Source organism: Anolis sagrei, chromosome 3 (assembly GCF_037176765.1).
Source record: "Anolis sagrei isolate rAnoSag1 chromosome 3, rAnoSag1.mat, whole genome shotgun sequence".
Taxonomy (NCBI): Eukaryota; Metazoa; Chordata; class Lepidosauria; order Squamata; family Dactyloidae; genus Anolis; species Anolis sagrei.
In genome coordinates, this window is record NC_090023.1 from 21,156,111 (window position 1) to 21,177,503 (window position 21,393).

The following is a 21,393-nucleotide window of genomic DNA, read 5'->3' on the forward strand; positions in this document are numbered from 1 at the left end:
ATTATTTGAAAGCTCACATCATCACCAATTGTCATCTACTATAAGATTTGGATGATTGTCATTTTTTTCCTCATGTGTCACTTTTTCCCTTGAGGGTGACTAGGGTTTTTTCACCTTTGCTTGATCTCTCTCGTTTCTTCTCTCACTGGTACACATGGCCCAATGAATGTACGGCAATGTAGCCTCCATGGGACTGTGCATGAGAGTTATACAAGCCTCCCTCCACCTCTATCACTACAATAATATTTTTTAAGAAAAATTGGTGATAAAGCATGTTCTCCCACTAAGTAAATAAAGGGACCTATATATATAGAGAAAATCATCCAGATGACCTACTTCACCGGGAAGAATAAGTCTTAGAACTATATCATCTAAAAATACTGATTCTGTTGTAGTTTTAGGCAACCTTTTCCATAGTCCTTGGAGATGCCATTGATTGAAGACTGGACCTTTTTCATATATGATAGAAGAAGAAAAACCTTATGTTACTTTTATTTGTTTTTTCCACATAGAGGAGTCGACTGAGTCAAATACTCTTCTCTGAGGATTCTCTACTTTGATATCACATACAAATAAAAAAATCCCCAGCAAATTGAACTGTCTAATCATATGCTGAGCCTATCGCCTTAAAACTAATAATAATACAGACAGCCTCTGAGTTACAAACATCCAACTTACAAATGACTCATAGTTAAGAACAAGATTGAGACAACAGCAAGTGAGAGAAATCTATCTACCCCTTGGAAGAGAAATCCACTCCTGGAAGAATTATCACAGAGAAAAGGTGTCTCGACTGAGGCTTTATCACCAATCCTTGTTTCAACAAGGAGCCATTTTTTTTCAAAATCTAATTTTCACAGGGATAGAAAGTGAGGTGAAATCCACTGGAACTTGTGCAGAAGATCTACTGGAGCTTGTGCTTTAGTCTTTTAATTGTTTAATTGATGGGATATGTTTTAAACAGCATTGAATCTTGCTGGAGTTGTAAAATGCCTTGAGTTCCCCTGCGGGGGTGAGAAAGACGAGGAATAAATGAAGCCAATAAATAAATAAAAACAAATATTATTATTAATAATAATAATTACTTTGGGCAACTAAACAGAGTCTTACAAAGGGCTGCTTTTCCATTACAACTGATGTGTGCAATGGGTGCTAACAACTCTCTAATTTCCTCACTCATGCCGCCGAGTGAGTCTTTAATAATCATAATTATTATTACTATACTGTAGATCAGGCTTGCACAACCTGTGGACCTCCATAAATTTGGGCCTCCAATTCCCAGAAGACTTTGCCAGCTTGCCCATGGCCAGGAATGCTGGGAGCTGAAGTCCAAAACACCTGGAGGACCACTGATCTAATGAGGCCCCTTCCACATAGCTGTATAAAATCCCACATTATCTGGTTAATACTGGGTTATATGGCAGTTTGGACTAAATTCATTCATTCATTCATTTATTATCTACCTTGATATTTTGGGTTATATGGCTGTGTGGAAATGTCCTGAAGGTCTTGCTGTGACGGGGAGAGGAAAAGACAACAGGAAACAGCATCTGAGGAAGCCCTTCTTCCAGCCAAAAATGAAAAGGGAGGAGGTTTAAAGGTGGACTGAGCCACAGGAAGCCTCATTGTACCATCACTTGAGCAAGGACTGCAGTTCATTGGAAGGCCTGCATTTCCAATGGATCTAGCAGCTGTTCCTATAGAAAACAGACTCCGATGCAACTCTTCCAAGCTGGCAGCTACCAGCCTGGCTTCCCAGTTTTTGAGATCAGTCGCAGGGGTCCCCTGTCCCCTCCTCTCTTGGACTGATTTGGAGCCATGGCAAAAGGAAGAGGCACCTTGAGTGAGATGTAGTTTCAATCGTGTTCCCAATGCCAGTATGTCCTGATTTACTGCCATATTGGCCTGCTTCTGCCGAGGGCCTTTGGTTACAGAAAATACTGATGGTTTGAGAAAACATTGCTGCAGAGAGGAAGTTACTTTTCAAGGATAAAAGTACATCAGGTCAAAACCAGCTAGCTAGTGGCTAGTTAGAACTGCCAAGTTTCCCAGTCGGAGTTATGCTTGCAACAGAATAACAGATAAGATTTATTCATTAAGACAGTCATGGTCAGAGAACAATAGATTATAGTTGTGCTATAGTTGTGCCATTGTTAGAGTCTCACGTGTGCTATCATGTCTGTCAAAATCATAAAGAACCAATAAGCATCTGTATAGCTAGCTCAGACCAATGAATAATAGAATCATAGAGTTGGAAGAGACTTCATGGGCTATCCAGTTCAACCCCCTGCCAAGAAGCAGGAAAATTGCATTTAAAGCATGCTCAACAGATGGCCATCCAGCCTCTGTTTAAAAGCTTCCAAAGAAGGAGCTTCCACCACACTCCGGAGCAGAGAGTTCCACTGCTGAACAGCTCTCACAGACAGGAAGTTATTCCTAATGTTCAGATGGAATCTCCTTTCTTGTAGTTTGAAGCCATTGTTCCGTGTCCTAGTCTCCAGGGCAGCAAAAAAAAAAAAAAAAAAAAAAAAAAAAAAGCTTGCTCCCTCTTCCTTATGATACCCTTTCACATATTTATACATGGCATCATGTTTCCTCTCAGCCTTTTTCTCAATGAAAAGATTTGTCTTTGGAAATCAATGAAAATGTATATTCATTTTACTGCCAAAGTGATGAAAGCTCTGCAGCCCCATTGGGGGTTGCAACAAACTCTTTGATTCCATTCCTGTATGCATGTTTGTTGAAATTGCTGTGGCCCTGCAATAAAGCCTTTGTAGTAAGAATCCAACTTATGGCTTCCTCCTTGCATAGCTACATTGAGCTGTTGAAGGGACTCCTAAGCTTGTACATTTGGAGTGCTGGTGAGCCCATGTTCCTGCATTGGTGCCCCTTCATTCTCACAAGCAGCCCTGTGCCCAAACCTCAAGCTGAGGTGTCACCTTAGCAACCGAGGGTGGCCTGCCCTATTCCGCATGTGCAGACCAACCCGCTGGCTCCCGTGCTCTTTATTGATGTTTGTCTCCACTGTGATCATGGGGCAGTTCTCTCCTTTTCCTTCTCTCTTGCCTCCTCATGAGTGCTGCCAGGTGAGTCTTCTAGGCCAGCAGAGAAAACACTGGTGAGGGTGAGGGCTACATGCTGGTGTCTCCTTCCTTTCTTCCTGCTCTCTCTCTCACAGACCTTATTTTAGGTCTTGTGGTCTGCAGGTTGGGAACCACTGATATATATATATATATATACACACATACATACACTACACACACACACACACATATATATAAATAGAGAGTTTTGTGTGTGTGTATAGTTGGAGTTACATTTTTAAAAGTACTTGTTCCAACTTACATACACATTCAACTTAAGAAAAAACCTACAGGACCTATATTTTTCGTAACTTGGGGACTGCTTGTATCAGAAATTAAATCACCAAGGATTTCTTTCCCTCATCAGGAATATGTGCTGAGAAAGCATTTTATTATATTCAGAGATTGATTTCATGTTCTCAATGTAACCCATGCTTTAAAAGTTTATGAGCTCTAGAAAACTCCCAACTTCCTTCATATTCCTTCTCCCTTTGTGGGATGTAGCCTTTGTTCATCATGCAGAATAAAGCACTATCACTTCCTTGTGCTTCGTATAAAGCCTGAAGGAAGAATATCTTTCATATAATTTCATCTAAGAAATAGGATTTCCCTATCTAAAAATGGTCCCTTTCCTAAAGATTCTATCATCTATGAAAATATCCAATCAGTTACAGAGATAAATCATAAGGGTATTTTACTAATCCGAATGGTCAGGATGAGAATCACTGTGTATGAATGCCTAAGAGCTATTCTGGACTAGATCAGAGATATATTTTCATCACCATTTGATATCTTCTTACTCAGTTTCTCAATACTAGCTGAGCCCACATGAGAATGGTCTCTACCATAGAAAAACCCTAGGAAACGGAATTAATCTCCTCCAGTAAATAGCCAGTTTTTGTTATTGTGAAGTATTATACAAGGAGAGGCTTTATTGCAAGAGAGAGTACAGTGGACCCCCCACACTGAATATGGTTAGGGGGACAAATGTCTCTGAAAGTGTAAAAACATTGTGTGTGTGTGTGTGTATTTGTATGTGCGTAATATGTGAGAATACTCCTCTAGCAATCAGTAGGTCCTCCAGTATAACTATGGTAAGGCTATCCCCTCTATAGCACAGACTTAGCTGATAGTATACAAATCAGGCATGGGCAAACTGCAGGGGTTTTGGATTTCAATTCTCACAATTCCTAACAATCTACCATGGGAGTTGTGGGAGTTGAAGTCTAAAATACCTGGAGGGCTGAAGTTTGCCCATGTCTGATATAGACTGTATTAATAAAGTCAGGCTGAACTTAATTTGTGTCTCTCCCACCTCACTCTGACACACATTTCTCTCCAAAGATAGATCTGTATTTAAAGCAGCTCCAAATACATCATGTTTCCCTTGGTCATCCCTTGCCAATGTTGAACAATGACAAAGACAACACCCCCCTCCCCCCCAAAAAAAACCCCAAAACAAAACAATACAACATGCATTCCATTGAAATCAGGCAAAATAGGGACCTGGGAGAAAAAAAATCACATATAGTTAGTGAGATTTTAGTCTAGACAGGATGCTTCTGCATGGTGACACAGCCTGCTGAAAGAGTGTAGCTATGGTGTGGGAGGCATTGCCTCCTTAATAAGAATTCTGTTTTGCATCTGAATGTTTGGAAATAGTTTAGGTATCCAAAGAAATTGGACAGGCAAAGTGACTATGGGAATAATAATGCAGCATATATGAGTGTGAACAATTTCAAATGACTCACTCTTTGCAAGGCAAGAAATTTCAAACAAAAGAAAAAGCTTATTGGGGATATAATTCTTAGTTCAGGGAATAATGCCTTCCTTCCACTGCCTGCTCCCCACTTTTGGCAACAACAGCCCTGACATGTTGAGAATTTCCCAAGGCACATTATGGAAAAAAACAAAACCCAAAGCATATACTTTTGGGGCAGCAATATTTGCTTCAATTTAGGAGGGGGGATGTAAAGGCATAGAACTAATGGCCCATTTTCTGCTTTTTAAAATTAACTTTATTTCAGTTTTTTTAAAATTTTCTGTGGTTAAGCACATTCATAGAGAAGGTACAAAAGGAACAGCTGACTGGTAAGAAAGATGCAACAAGTCATACTTAACAAGGCAAAATGTATCAACATGTTAGATGTAGCATCACATAGAAATATACACAAATGTCTTGGAAATGTCAGATCTCTCTGATGTAACCTTAACATACCCTTCCTTGGGCTATGGAGATAATTAGGAGAGGAAGATGAAGATGGCAATGATGATGACAATGGTTGACTTGCAGTCTCTTGTTATCATGCAAGTGTTGTGATTTCAACTAGGATCTCAGATAAGGAGGTTCGTGCCTGGCAAGCTTCTGCTAAACCAGATCAGCCCAGATTGAGAACAAGCACTCCAGGTTAAAGTCAAAGCTACAGACCTTTCTTATGATTTGGCCAAATGGGATGCAAGTACAAGCAATTCACTTTGAATAGTACAAGCATAGGAAAAATACATGACATTTTAAACATTTCTAAAAGCTATTCAGACTTCCCTTTCCCTCCCCTGACGGGCTGAAAAGAGAGACAGGCTAGGATGCATGCCAGGATTGGCTGGAAGTTCCTCTGATGTCACAGCTCACAAAAGGAGATTCCTGTGGTGGGAAGAAAGAGAAGTGGTAGTTGGTCAGTTTAAAAGATCAATCCATTGCAGAGATGCCTCCAATGAGGGCATCAACTTGGAGGAAGTGGTGATATGGATATGCAGATTAATCTTTGATTAACTCAAGTGTCCAGTTCTATGTGAAAAAGAGGGTGCAAGACCCAAAAGACAAAGGTGGTCATTTCAGATAATCAGGGGCTTGGCTGCCCATTCAGAAAGTTAATGAATTCATGTTTGCAGAGCCCCCTCTTTTGCGGGAGTGGCATACTATCAGCCTCAAGTTGAATGAACAAACATCTTGAGCTTATCTTGGTGACTAAGAGGATCATCTCACTGTATATACACACTAAGGTTTTGATATTTATCTGGCTTGGGAAATAGCTGGCCATGATCTCGTTTCCCAAGGGATTATGCAAACTGAGGACATGGAGAGGTAGCTGCCTACTAGATACATTTTGATTCATTCAGTTGATACAGTTTATACTTTTATGAATGATACAAGTTACACATAAAATCTCAAGTTGATACATTTATTGAAGGGTTAGATTTTTGGGTGCAGCTGCTGCTTTGTCCATCCTCTAGCCTCTAGTGCCTTCAAAATCTCACAACTTTGGAGTTGTAGGAAATGTTAAACAAAATAAAGGAAAAAATCCTATATCTTGCTAGGAATCTCTTTATGGTCTATATATCATTGTGGAGGGGGAGTGCCATGGCTTGACATCATAAGAATAAACCTTTCATGATCAACATTTCTCCTAGATAGCCCTCAACATGCCTTAATCCAGTTTTGACTGTCCCATCTGTGAAATGCTCTACTGGAGTATTTTGAAGTTTTTTTTAAAAAAATGAAGGGGATATAATGCTGAGAAGAGTCCTACCAACCAGTACGGCTGATGTCATTGCAATGGCATTGTGATGGGGGATTCTAGAAGTTGCTCCCACTAAAAATAAAGTTTGAAGTTCTGGAAATTTCCAAGCCTGTGCAACAAGAGTATCAAAAGTACATTATTCTTTTTTTAAGAGCTTTGCTTTTTAAATCTGCCAACACAACCCTTGGAGGCAGATTGGAAGAGCTGATTAAATGCATAATATAAGAAATGCTAATAATGTTTCTGCCTTGTCAGGGAACTAAGTTTCACAGAAAAACAGAGCACAGTTTGCCAGGAAGGTAAAAATTACAGTCAAAATCAATAAAAGGTCAGCTGGAAGGGAGATGTTAATGGGGAAATAATTTGTAGTTTAAAAACCCAAGATACCAATTATCGTCATAACACCTTCGCTTCAGGAGACAGGCATCTTCCAAGGTCTCAGTTCCTCCCTCTCTTCAGTGGCCTACAACGGGGGATCATAATATGATGTTGCTTTGCATTGACTCTTTTCATCCTTTACTGGGTTTGTAACTCAAATATATAAAAGTCAGGCACTCTGCTCTGCCCTTTTAACAAACTCACTATGTACTAGATTTTAGTTTGCAGATCAGATTGAAATGTATTTTTAAAAGCTGTTACTTATGTTGTTGTTTTTTACCAGAAAATGCAGAAATGAGATCTGTGATAGAAGTTCCAGCATATCTCTTGGGGTCATATGCCTGTGTAAATTCCCTAACAGATATGGCTGTACTTTTTTTGGTTAATGTGCAGTAGCTGTAATCAGATTGTGTTTGTATTAGTGAAGTTCCACAAGTGCAACTGTTCCACCTGAGCCCAAATCTCATTGTTAGCCCTAATTAGAATTGTGTTTACCTGTGTGTTCACTTTGCTGTTATTTATTTCATTGTTTGTTTAATATGCTGCTTTTCTCACTAAGTGGAACCCAAGGCAGCTCATTTTAAAAATACAGTTTAAAAACAATTAAAACAGTATAAAATTATAACAGTATAAGGGAAAAGATTGTTGTTGATGTTTATTCATTCAGTCACTTCTAACTCTTTGTGACCTCATGGACCAGCCCATGCCAGAGCTCCCTGTCAGCCATAGCTGCCCCCAGCTCCTTCAAAGTCAAGCCAGTCACTTCAAGGATACCATCCATCCATCTTGCCCTTGGTCAGCCTCTCTTCCTTTTTCCTTCCATTTTCCCCAGCAGCATTCTCTTCTCCAAGCTTTCCTGTCTGCTCATGATGTGGCCAAAGTACTTCATCTTTGCCTATAATATCCTTCCCTCCAGTGAGCATCCAAGCAGAGCCTTTTGAATTCTTTGGCATTTGGCTCCTTCCTTTTCCAAACTGCACTGCTCATTACTCCTAATGCCAAGACTCCATTCATTCCAGGGGGAGGAATGGCAAGGCAAGGAACTAAGGCAGGCAGGGAGCCTTTTTGACTTAATGGCTTTCCTTCCTTGCACTGAAACTGTCTGAGATTTACAAAACTGAAATGAAAAGGTATGGAGTAAGTTTCAATTCTAAAATGTTTGGTGTAGGCCACACAAATGCTTTGGATATGGCTTCAGACTTAGAAAACTTTCAATTTTCTTTCGAATTCTGATTCTTCCAAATTTTTGCACATGCCTAGTACCAAATATACATTTTCTAACTTTTGTCCCTGAGTTCCAGATTTACTGTCCTTCTTGGCTTCTTTTTGTGAAAAGCTGCTATAAGGCCTTCCCGCCACGCCACATCCTATTGACAATGAAGATTTTTGGTCATGTCAGGAGCGACTTGAGAGACTGCAAGTCACTTCTGTCATGAGAGAATTGGCCGTCTGCAAGGACATTGCCCAGGGGATGCCCGAATGTTTTGATGTTTTATCATCCTTGTAGGAAGCTTCTCTCATGTCCCTGCATGAGGAGCTGGAGCTGACAGAGGGAGCTCATCTGCACTCTCCCTGGATTTGAACCTGTGACCTGTCGATCTTCAGTCCTGCCGGCACAAGGGACACTGCGCCACCGGGGACAATGAAGATAAAAATATTCTATGCAACACAAAAGCCTAAATGATATTATTAGTAGACCCATTGAATGTACTGGATTTACCTATGTGCTAACTTGCTATTGGAACTATTTTAGCTGGCAGGATTCCATTCAGGGTAATACATGTGAAGCCAAGAGAGCTAATACACTACAACTTGTATGGTGTCACTACACTTTCCTCAACACCCAGTTTAAATGTGTAACCCACTAAAGCGTTTAATCACTTCATCAAATGTATCTCTTGGTGTCTTTGTATCTCCATCATATCTTTCCTCTGTTGCCTTTTAATTGTTATGATTTGTTGGCTCCTTGGTGCAGTGGTCTGTCATTTTGTCCATTCCACTCTGCTAACTGACACTGTCTAAATCATTCATGATGAAATATGCCAATTCAGTAATTATTGGGAAGACAATTTAGTAGTGCTGATGAAAGTGCAATATGGATTTGTACAGAGTCAAATGTATTACAGTGATACCTTGACTTACAAGTTCAATTTGATCTGTGACTGAGCTCTTAACTGAAATTGCTCATATGTTAAATCAAATTTTCCCATTGAAGTGAATTAAAATGCAGTTAATCCATTCCAGTCCCTCCAAAAACCACACCAATGTTTTAATGTGTTTTTAAATAGGAAAAATATACATTATAAATAATGTATAAAATAATAATACATAATAAAAGAGAATGTAAAGAAATAAACTGTAGAGTATGTATTTCTTCTTCAAGATAACACTTCATTTAATCTTCACAAGAGCAATAATTCACAAGAGCAAGGAGCTTCAGGGCTGCTCCCTAAAGCCCTGTTTAAGATGGCAGGTGGCGGACTCTAGTGCTAGCTCTTGTTCTAGCTTGTTACTCAAATCTCTGCTTACATGTCAAAGCAAAAAAACTGGAACAAATGATGGTTCATATCTGAAAAAACTCATAAGTTGGTTCACTTGAAAGTCAAGGTTTCAAGGTATATAAAGAGTTAAAATATGACTATACCTTAACTTACTCGGTTCCGAATGGGAAAAGAAATATTCCAGATCTTGTTACTTTAAAGCAAATGGATTAAAATAGTTCTTTCTAGGTTTTAAAAATGCTCCTTGTAGACTTTAAAATAGTTTCTTGCTCATTCTTTCTGCCAGATTTTGCACTGAATGCTATTGGTTAGTTGAAGAATGATTCAACATGTAGGCAAATGCCACTGATTCAATTAAACTGCTCCAGCAAGCACTATCAATAGGATACAGGCCGTGAAGATTATTAATTGAGAGATTGAGTTAGGTACAGATGATAGACTTGCAAACCATCATCATATTTATATTCATCATCATCTCACAGAATATATGCTGTTCTCCAGTTGGTGGAAATTATAACCCATCAGTGGTGATGAGCAACAGCTTTCCCTTGAAGACAATAAGGTTTCCTACATTCTTCATCTGGATGTATGCATTATTACTGAAATAAATCACAACTATAATAGCAATAAATGTCTTAAATATTCTATCACTCCTCTGGCTAGTTACTTAACTTTCAATCTACATATTTATAAACCAAACAAACATTAATCTACTTTGGAGGAAGGAAAACAAAGGCTTCTTTCACATCTTCACTCAGTATGTGCTAGTTACAACATGAAATTCTGAAATGTGGTGGGAATCAGTTTTGTCCTACACAATAGTGCTTTCCTGATATTTCCTAGTTGGTGTTTTGTTAGTTTTGATATCCTCCCGTATTTCCAGTGTTAGAACTAGGCTCTTATAATGAACATTTAATACTACTGGGACCCCATCTCATCACTGCATGCTAATGGTCTAAGAGGGTGGTGGGGGTTGGGGGATCTGTCATGCAGGTATGGCATGGACTAAATCACAAGAGCATAATCCGTAGTGATTCTGCTTAGTCAGCTGACCCTTTCCTTTTAGTAAGAGTTCACTGTGTTGGTCTAGATCATGGCTAACAACCTGATCTCCATGCATCGTGGTGAATTCATAGCCTTCCAGTGGGGGTCATGGGGAATCAATTGCTCCACAATCAGCATTGCATGACTTGCCATACCCCTCATCCCAAGCGGGGAAGTGTCACCATCTGGCTTCCCTCCATTGCTGGTAAGGCAACACAGGAAGATTTCTGTGTTGTCTCCACAGTGGTGGCATGTGCCACTTCCCCTCTTCTTTCATCATTGCAGAAAGTCCCTATGTGTTGTGTAACGGGCTCCATGCTAAAAGTAGAGAGCAAGCGGTGTATAACTGGCAAATCACACTCTGTGATGAGGTAGTAAAACTGTGGGTGCAACAAGTGCAGTGTTTACAGTGAACTCAGCAAAAAAAAAAAGCTTCAGCTGTACTCTATAAAAAGAAAAATCAGCCTGTTTAGCAAGACTTGCAAAAACTGTTTGACTTTTACACTTACTATATATGCATATACTTAGGGTCATATAAAAAATTGAGTGGAAAAGGTTCATGAAAAAATGTCTTGGGTGGAATGGTGAGAATTTAACTATATACTTGGGGGCATATCAACGTTTCTTGAGTGGAAAGGGGTTATAAAAAAAAAAATCTCGGGTAAAGCTCATGAACAGAAAAAGATAAAAAAAGCCCTGATCTAGAGGGCATTAAGAACATATTAATTTCCCATGGAGAAGAACAAATTAGCCTTCAGATCAAAAATGTCTTCCATGTTGCAAGAGTCTTTCATTTCAAGAAGTGGTTGTGGTAATAAAAACAGGAAAAAAGCTGCAGCTGAAATTGCTTGTTGCTTAGCTAGCATGCCTGCTGAACTGTTGAGAAAATTATTGAGAAATGATCCATTTCCATGTGCAATATGTTGATAAAATAGTCCACTTGCTTCTGCAAACATCCCAGGAAGGATGGCCTGGCAGGTTATTCACAGCTTCAATATCTTCTGCTAATTGAAGCAGGAGGAGAAAAGGAGGGCACTGATCAGAACAAATTTCAAATTCTGTTCACTTGAGAGTGTGCAAATGGTATCTACTCCCGAGAGCAAAGATTGAAACTGCATTAAACAGGCAAGACCTGTAATATCTCCTGTCTCACAGGAGAGACCCAATTCTAATAAACCACAAAGCATTTCCCTGTTGAGTTAAGAGTATCAGGAGGAAGAACACATTATAATGAAATGACTCGATGCAAAATGTGCAAGATAATGGCTACCTTTCCATCATCTCCCTCTCCAATGTTTTACCTCTTCACTAGTTATCAATGGGGGTCTCAGCAGGTCACTTGGGGCTTCCTTCTCACTGGAGATAAGATCACTTTATTCAGTCACTTTTCAAACTATATGCTTTTATCTGGAAGTCTCTTGTGCTTTTCCAATCCTATTTGGAGATTGCATGTAATGACATGGTTTTATGACCCAAGAGGCACAGCAGAGAAGCAGGGAATGAAATGGAAGTTATATTATACTAGAAAGGATAGTTACATATTCTGACTTTTCCATGGAAAGAGACATCATACAGGTATAGTTGCATTTAGCAATGTGTCTCAGCTGCAGTGCTGAGTAACCTCTGCCGCATGAACCTTCTGATTCAGAAATTGAGATACAACTTAAACTATTAAGTTAGGACTTTGGACAAAATGGTGTAACTCCTCTTTTTGCTAGTGTAAGTACTTTGGGTGAATTGCATATGGGGGTATCTCTTTCCTCCTTGCACAATGTCTTTGCTCTGGTTTACAGGTGCAATTCTTTCCCAGAATCACTTTATGACTGTAGAGGTGCGTTTAGACACTGTCCATCTGACATCACCCAGATGGAGGAGAAATGACCCTCAGTTCTGTCTGGAGAGCAAAGCTTGGTTCTCCTTCCACTCCAGTGAAGTCATGCTACCCCTCTATTCTGCCTTGGTCAGACCACACCTGGAATACTGTGTCCAATTCTGGGCACCACAATTGAAGGAAGATGTTGACAAGTTGGAATGTGTCCAGAAGAGGGCAATTGAAATGATCAAGGGTCTGGAGAACAAGCCCTATGAGAAGCACTGTAAAGAGTTGGGCATGTTTAGCCTGCAGAAGAGAAGACCGAGAAGAGACATGATAGTAATGTATAAATATGTGAGGGGAAGTCATAGGGAGGAGGGAGCAAGCTTGTTTTCTGCTGCCCTGGAGACTAGGATGCAGAATAAAAGCTTCAAACTACAGGAAAGAAGATTCCACCTGAACATTAGGAAGAACTTCCTAACTGTGAAAGCTGTTCAAAAATAGAACTCTCTGCCCCGGAGTGTGGTGGAGGCTCCTTCTTGGAAGCTTTTAAACAGAGGCTCGATAGCCATCTGTCGGGGATGCTTTGAATGCCATTTTCCTGTTTCCTGGCAGAATGGGTGGACCCCTCGAGGACTCAAAGGAGGGTATTGCAGCCCCCTAACCTCTCACAATTGCCAATTTCTACTGAAAGGCCTCTGCACACATGGTCCAAGCTCCTACTAAGCTGCTGGATGATCATAACGCTCCAACAGCATTGAATCATAGAATCAAAGAGTTGGAAGAGACCTCATGGGCCATCCAGTCCAACCCCCTGCCAAGAAGCAGGAATGTTGCATTCAAATCACCCCTGACAAATGGCCATCCAGCCCCTGTTTAAAAGCTTCCAAAGAAGGAGCCTCCACCACACTCTGGGGCAGAGAGTTCCACTGCTGATGATCCAGAAGCTAAAGTCTGTTTTATTTTTTCCAGCCCTGCAATGGGAGCCAGTCAGGTTCTGTGTACAGCTATCTCTATAGCTGATTAGCTATAGAGATAGATCAAGATACCATTCAATAACCAGGAATCATAGAATCATAGAGTTGGAAGAGACCTCTTGGGCCATCTCTGGGGTGATGTGATGAGGAGGCAGAAGGGAAGTCATAGGAAGAATTCCCTTTCCTCTGTTCCTCATGTGGAGAGTATGTGAGGACCAGACCAGAAGAAAGGTAAAGGAAAACACACTCAAAACCTCGGTCTGCAATCCAGCTATTGTCTTACAAATGCTTAAGGCTTAGTAAAAAGGTTTCACATTATTGTCTCATACAAAATGTCCACATTGAATAGAAAAATGCAGAAGTAGTGTTGCAACTGAGGTGCTATTGCACATGGATGCCCATTGTACATTTATATACACATGCTGTCTTAATTCAGTAGTGCATTCTTGAAACTGAATAAGGGGTTACAATGGCCCAGTTAATCTGCAGCTCTACTTGTGGGGACTTAGGATGGAACTACACTGCTGTATAATCCAATTCAAAACCGATAATCTAGATTCAGAGACTGGATTATATGGTAGTGTAGGTGGAACCTTATACTAAATGGAATTTTACCCCAAAAATTTTTTGCACACGTTTCCCCCCTCTGCAAAAAAGCAGTCTTAATTACAAAATACCTTGCAGAAGTTGACCATTTTCTCAATTGCACACCTTAAAATGTCAATGAACTTTTTCATGCTGAGGACAAACAAAATGCATGTGTATTCTTTGCATCACTACAAAAACAAAACACTCTGAGTTACTCTTTATTTCAGCCTTTAGAAATAAGCACCCAAACCACCTCCACTTATCATAATAACTACAGAACAAACAGACTCACATTTCTTGCTCCAGGCAAATAAACATGCTACTTTATTGCTAGCTGGGTAGAGAACACACATAAAACTGAATCTGAAAAGAAAAGCAAAGGAAAGAATAAACCTCTAGCTCTGAACTGTTGTTGTGTTTAGGATGACTTTAAGGTGACTTTATCTCAGGTTTTCTTAACAAGATTTTTTCAAGAGAGGGATTGGTTTTGTCTGAGGTTGAGAGAGTGTAACTTACCCTAGGTCCCCCAATGCTTTCTCCTGACCAAGTGCAGATTTGAATCCTTTTCTCCAGGGTTGTTACTCCAACACTCGAACCATTATGCCATGCTGGCTCTCAGAATACAAAGCTCTGAGAGTACCATGCCATTACAGACACTATTTCTTTTATCCATAAAACCATGAGAATGCATATGGCTAGGAAAAATCTATTGTCAGTCAGGGACAATTCTGAACAAGCAGACTGGTATATATGCATGTTTTCCTGATGTTTTGTTCACCAATTTTTCTAATATCCTTATTGCTCTTGTTCCTCAAACAAGATATTATTTAAATGGAGGCTTTCATTATATGTCACAAATTCAGAAGATATGCCTCTCCCAACCCAATTCTAAAAGGTTCTTTATGATGTATAGATGTAATTTTTGATTTTTTCTTTTCACTTTGATATTTTTTTTTCTAGAAGAAAGCAACAACTAATTTTAGTCATTGTCTTCTGGCTGAAAGGAAAACTTTGAAAGCTGCACAGTTTCAAAAGATTGTTCACAGTTTAGGACTTTTTCTGTACAAAATTTGCATGTATAAATATTGGTGCAGAATACCTGAACTTTCTGCAGCAGACATTACTGTTTTTTGTGCAAACATGCTACATGTAAATATTGTGACAAATAAGCTCATTATAGCAGAAAAAGCTTTTTTTTCTGTATGGAAAATGTTTTCTGTGCAAAACAACCACATGTGAATTTTTCATGGAATATATCCCAAAATGAGATGGCTCTTGTCTGTTCCAGATTCTTTTTATTGGGGCTTCATGACATTTGAAAGGCCCCTTTTTCAAACATTTTTTTTCAAATAGTTTGTAATATCCTTCCCCTGCCTAATAGAAAATACATTTCTAGTTGTGAAGAATGTACACCTACTTTCTGTTGAGTTAGTTTGAGCAAAAAGTAAAATTTATGTTGTCACATTTTTAAAAAATAATTTTAGCAACATGCAGGTGTACACAACTATGTACATATCTTCAGTATGGCAATTCCTTTTCAATACTGACAAAAATGTAAACTTTGAAGATCATACATTTTTCCTGCTATCATACTTTCTTTCTCTTATAATCTTATAGTTGGAAGTGATCACAAGGGCCACCCAATCCAGCTCTCTGCCATACTCCCAACAAATAGCCATTCACCAACTGTTTAAAACCTACAGAGAAGGAGACTCTACCACTCTCTGAAATAGTGTATTCCACTGTTCAATTTATTTATTGATATACTGCTTTTATAATGTTGCTTAAATTGTTTTGTATTGATTATTGCATTTTGTACATGTTATGTTTTAACTATCGACTGGGCTTTGCCCCATGTAAGTTGCCTGAGTCCCTTCAGGGAGATGGAGGTGGGGTATAAAAATGAAGTTGTTGTTGTTGTTGTTGTTGTTGCTGCTGCTGCTATTCTCACCCCTGATGGCAACTATTCAATGCCAACATACAGTACATAAAAATCATAATAACTAATTACTACATATAACTATGAACTTAAAATAAATTAAAACATAAAATTTAAGCATTCAGACAAAGCATAAAATCAACCTAGTATAAACATTAGTATAAACATTAACGAGTATAAACTAATATAAACATTCAACAGCTCTTTCCATCAAGAAGTTCTTCCTAATATTAAAAAAAAAACAAATTCCAAAGAGAAAAACCTTAATTTTGTCATTTTATATGGGAAATCATTTTACTATACAATTGTATATAATGGCACTTGAGCATCTATGTCCGTGGTTTCCACAAGGGATCCTGGAACTAAACCCTAGTGGATAGTTTAGTGTATAGTGTATAGTTTAGATATACAAAGAAAATAGATAAGCAAAAGGAAATGTGAACATGGCTTATTTTTCAGTGCTTTCTGCAAGGCTGGAAATGTGAGCACATAAGGAATATTTCATGATGAGCAGAATTTTTAGTTGGGGACATAATGCCTTCATTCCATCACCTTCTCCCCATAGCAACATACTTGGCTTCTGAAGAGTTTCCAAAGCACATGAAAGTGTGTGTACATGTGTGAGCATGCAGAATTATTATTGGCAAATGCAATGTCCTCATTTTTATAAGGGAAGGAATATCCTTAAAAATCCCAGTTAGCAAAAGGGACACATCTTATTTCTGTAAAAAAATTATATTAGAGAATTTTGTTTTTGAACAATTAGATGCCACAATAGAGATAAGCAAGCTGGTCTGCTCCAGATTTTTGGCCTACATTTCCTGTGAGCTCTAGCTAACAATGATCAGGGATTCTGGGTGTTGCCATCCAGAAATATTTGGAAGGCACTGGGTGGTATTTCCCTGAGCTATGCCAACTCGAAGCAGTGTTTTAGTTTTTACAATGAAACAAGACACATCAAAGAAGAAACATCAATATCTTGTAATGAGGAGCAAGAAGTCAGTGTGGAAAACATGGCTAAATCAGAATTGGCAGTTAATTTGTTTTCTGCACCTAAGTTCATACATGTGTGCGTTTCTGTATGCGGATATAGTCAATTCCATGTTATAAATGAAATTAGAGAAAACTGCAGTCAGGAGAGGGCAAGTTTGGAAGAGATTGTTTGTAAATGGTGCAGAATGACTTGAAGAATGGCAAAGTATTGCCTTTTAGATTAGTTGCAGGACTGGCACAAAAGTGATTTTCTCTGTGATTCTTCTGCTGGTGAGATATCAGGAAAGCATCAGAGAAGAATGATAACAGAGAGCGGATAATGAATGTGTCAGTGGCAGTGCAAGGAAAGATCTTCATTTATGGAACAACTGAAATGGCTTGTACAATGAAGTGGCTCTTTGGGAAGAAACCAATTCCACTTAAGAATGCTGAGTGATGACTGCCTTGTATTAAAAGGAAAAAGGCTTGTTAAGAAGGGGAAGATAAATTGCACTCATTTTAGTCAAACAATGTAGTCTGTGTTTGACAATAAGTGATTGTCCTCCCCTCACTTACCTTCAATTGCAGTAATCATTAATTCTCTCCACTAGGCAGGAAATATAGATGTTTTTCCTATGAACGATGCCCCAGTGCATATACATAACAGCCATGGCTCACTCTCTCAGCCTCAGAGGAAGCCAATGGAAAACCTCTTCAGAAGAAATCTTGCCAAGAAAATTATTTATTTATTTATTTATTTTCCTGGCATTTCTATCCCATCCTTCTCAGGGACTCAGAACGGCTTAAAGCAGGCAGCCATTAGATGCCAAAAAACAATACATTAAAACACACAGTTACAATTAACCCAATTAAAACAATTATAAGCATTCAATTAAAACAGTTTGCTGGTTCAAAACATAATCTGAATCAGTCAATTGTGGTCCACTAAAACATTCTCTTCCCAGTTGAACCATTTATTGCACAAACACTTGATTTGAGTTTTTTCCAAAAGGTCAGGAGGGAGGGGCAGATCTAATATCATTGGGGAGAGTTTCACAACCGAGGGGCCACCACAGAGAAGGCCCTGTCTCTCGTCCCCACCAGTCGCATTTGCGAAGGAGGTGGGACTAAGAACAGGGCCTCCCCAGATGATTTTAACATCCTTGGTGGTTCATAGAGGGAAAACTCCTTGCATTAGTGTGAACTATTTTGTGAGCCCATTTTCTCCCTGTTCTTTTACTGTGTTTAGCTTCACCTTCCTACATATACAGAACAGGATTGCATAGAGAGCTAGCATGGTGTTGTGGTTTAAGAGTTGGAGTACGACTCTTGAGATTAAATCCCTGCTCAGCCATGGAAGTCCATGTTGGGCAAGTCACAGTCTATCAATTGTAGAGTCGCCATAGGGTGGAAATGATTTGAAGCATACAACAACAACAACTACTGCTGCTGCTGCAACAACATGGTTAACATGAGGATAATAATTAGGAATCAGTGATATAGAGCAGGACATCTTAAACTTTTCCATTAGTGTCTTCTTTTAGCCCAAGAAATGTTTATGTGACTCCTGGTATATAGATATGTAAAACGGGTATAAAAACTAAACATTCGCTGATACCAAATCAATTTGCAAGGCTTGCTAAATTGCTTGAATTTCCTTTTTATGCATTTTTATAGAGTCCACTGTAAAATATTCTTGGAAATGTCGAAACAACCACTAGGTAGGTGATGTTCAAAAAATGTTTGGGACCCCAACACTGGGCTAAGGGGACCTCTTTTGGTGTCAGAACTCACAATTTAAGAAGTAGTGATATAAGGCATAAATTATTTTGTCAGTTCCAACTGGAGTCATATGAAAAGGTAAATACTAGAATAGAATTAAACATGCTACAATTATTAAAACTATTCAGTTAAAATATCATTCAAATAAATAAATGTTTTAAAAAATCCTTGAAAATGCACAACACTCCCTGGCCCATTCTTTAAAAACTTCCTACTTGAATAAAATGTTTTTATCCTGCTTCTGAAAGAACATCTGGGAGGGAGTCATTCTGGCCTTTCTGGGAAGGGAGTTCCAGAGTCAATGGGCAGCCACCTAGAAGGTCCTCTCTAGTGTCCCCACCAACTGTGCTCACACTGTTGGGGGAACCAAGAAAGGCCTCTTCTGATGATCTCAGAGCTTGGGTAGGCTCGTATAGGGAGATGCAATCTGCCAAATAGCTTGGACTATGCAATGGCTCTTCCTAATGAGATATGTCTTCAGTGTATGTGTTAATGACCCTTCTCAAGCATTTGTGTCCTATGGTGGATCCCTAGAATAGCCGAGAACAAACACTGATTCTTCCTTCAGGAAAGTCCTGTCCTGCAGGACACAGCCAGTTTTGGCAGAATGCTTCACAGGAGATTGTCTTTCATGACTCACCTTATCATTAACAACTCCAGGGTTCCTTAGAACTCAGTTTGGAAATCATTGCTATGGAACATGAATATTATAAAAGCACTGAGGTGACATTATATGACTTTTATAGGCAGATATGCTTGAGCAAATGTTTGCCTTTCCTTAGTGACAATGTATGAAAGTTGACAGGATAAAAATAGAATGTGATTACATTTATTTTTCATTTGTGTGTTCTGTCCTTTCAACAAGGACCTCAACACAGTTTTTTAAAATTAATATTACACACACACACACATATACATACATATATATACACTCAAGTACTTAACTGGAAAATTCCCTCAGAGCAGTTTATAATTATGACATTTCTTAAACATGAATTGGATCAAAATGCTAAAAGATTAAGGGCTTGTCTACATTTATGGGAAAAAGGAATCTGTTTGGCACTGCATTTTCCCAGTCTGCATTGAACCTTCAGTGGCCCCATTAATGCCACACACAGAACCTACATTGTGGTGAGATTGCCATAACTGGCTACACATTTTCCCCTTGTGAATACAACTCACTGTTAGGGGGATGGACTACTTTTCCAATCTTTGCATTATTTTCAGCCACATAGATATGGCCACTCTCTTTTCTTTTCCCCATCGAGCATCATATATGTACTTTCTGCTAATAGAGATGCACTAATATTGATGTACTGATATGTAAATATCTATGCACATGCACCTTCATTAAAAAAAATGTAATCTCAACCCAGAATGATCACTGCCAACAACCATTCTGCCCACTACTAACTTCTTCCCTAAACTCTGTCTGAAATGATGTCACCCAGATGGCTGGCCATATGCCAAAATATCTAATTTTCTGCAAAACTATTGAGTAAAAGGCAAGATTAAAACATTAAAGCCCAAAGAACAAAACTGTAAACAAACTGGAAAGAACACTGTACATCAAGTTTGCACAATGTCTGCAAACTCCCTGCAAGGGGAGTGCATTTTTTGGTAGTATAAACAAGCCCCAAAAGTTGTTTTAAAAAAAAGGAACAAAAGCAGTAAAACCAACAAGTTAAGGACTGAATCACTGCAAATAAAAGTCCTAGCTACCAGGCATGTAGCCGGGGGGGAGGGGGGGGGGCTCGGGGGGCTTCAGCCCCCCCCCCCCCCAAAAAATTCTCATGGTGGTCCGCGATAAGGCCTTACTGGTGCATTATTTAAACTGTTATGTTTATTCATATCATGATCTGATCACCATACTCAATGCATGGGGGTATTGGGGTAATGATACAAAAGGTTTGCTAGGCTAGACCCTCTTTCACTCAGACTCAGCCCCCCCCCCGAAACTCAGCCCCCCCCCCCCCCCCCCCGAAACGAAATCCTGGCTACAGCCTGCTAGCTACTATCTAAATTTTAAAAAATCAAGTGGTTTCTCTTTTGGATTGGAATTCCCCAGATGGAGGAGAAGTCTATTTTCCTTTTACTGTCTGCCACTCAGGCCCCTTCCACACAGCTGAATAAAATCTCACATTATCTGCTTTGAGCTGGAATATATGGCAGTGTGGGCTCAGAGAACCCAGTTCAAAGCAGAAATTATGGGATTTTCTTCCTTGATATTCTGGGTTATATGGCTGTGTGAAAGGGATCTCAATGGTGGTTGGTAACACTGATGTCATTGGGTTGGTAAATCCATTTTAGGTTAATTTGTTTTTAAAGTATGGTCCAGGGTGTGGAACCTATTTTGGAAATAATAATAATATATATTCCACTATATCTCCTCAAGGGGACTCAAGGTTCAGTAAATGGGATGGTTCATTTAAGGTCTAAAATACCACCTCAATCCTCCTGTTTGCATCAACCCCCACTCCACCCCCTTGCACCAGCATAGGGAAAAGCTCTAAAAAAGGCTTTCCAGGATTATTATAAAAATCAAGCTGAAATTCTTTCTTGACCAATGTACTATGCTGGTAAACTTTCTCCCCCCCCCCCCCCACCCTCTATACACACACACACACACACACACACACACATATATATATATACAGTACAGTAATACTGACATTAAGGGGAAGGCAAAGAAAGCCATTGCCAAGTAGAAAGTTGTCAGGTTCAATAAGCCTCTTTTCACAATAGGTCCTTCAAGGTAAAGACCACTGACACCTGAGACCAAAGATTAGAGACCCTGG

The 21,393-nt window shown here is 39.3% G+C and overlaps 1 pseudogene; it reads right to left on the minus strand.

The window, feature by feature from the left end:
- The window catches only part of LOC137096550 (protein NDRG1-like), a 94,587-nt pseudogene extending 74,728 nt beyond the window's left edge, over positions 1–19,859 (minus strand).
- Between the last annotated feature and the right edge of the window lie 1,534 nt (positions 19,860–21,393).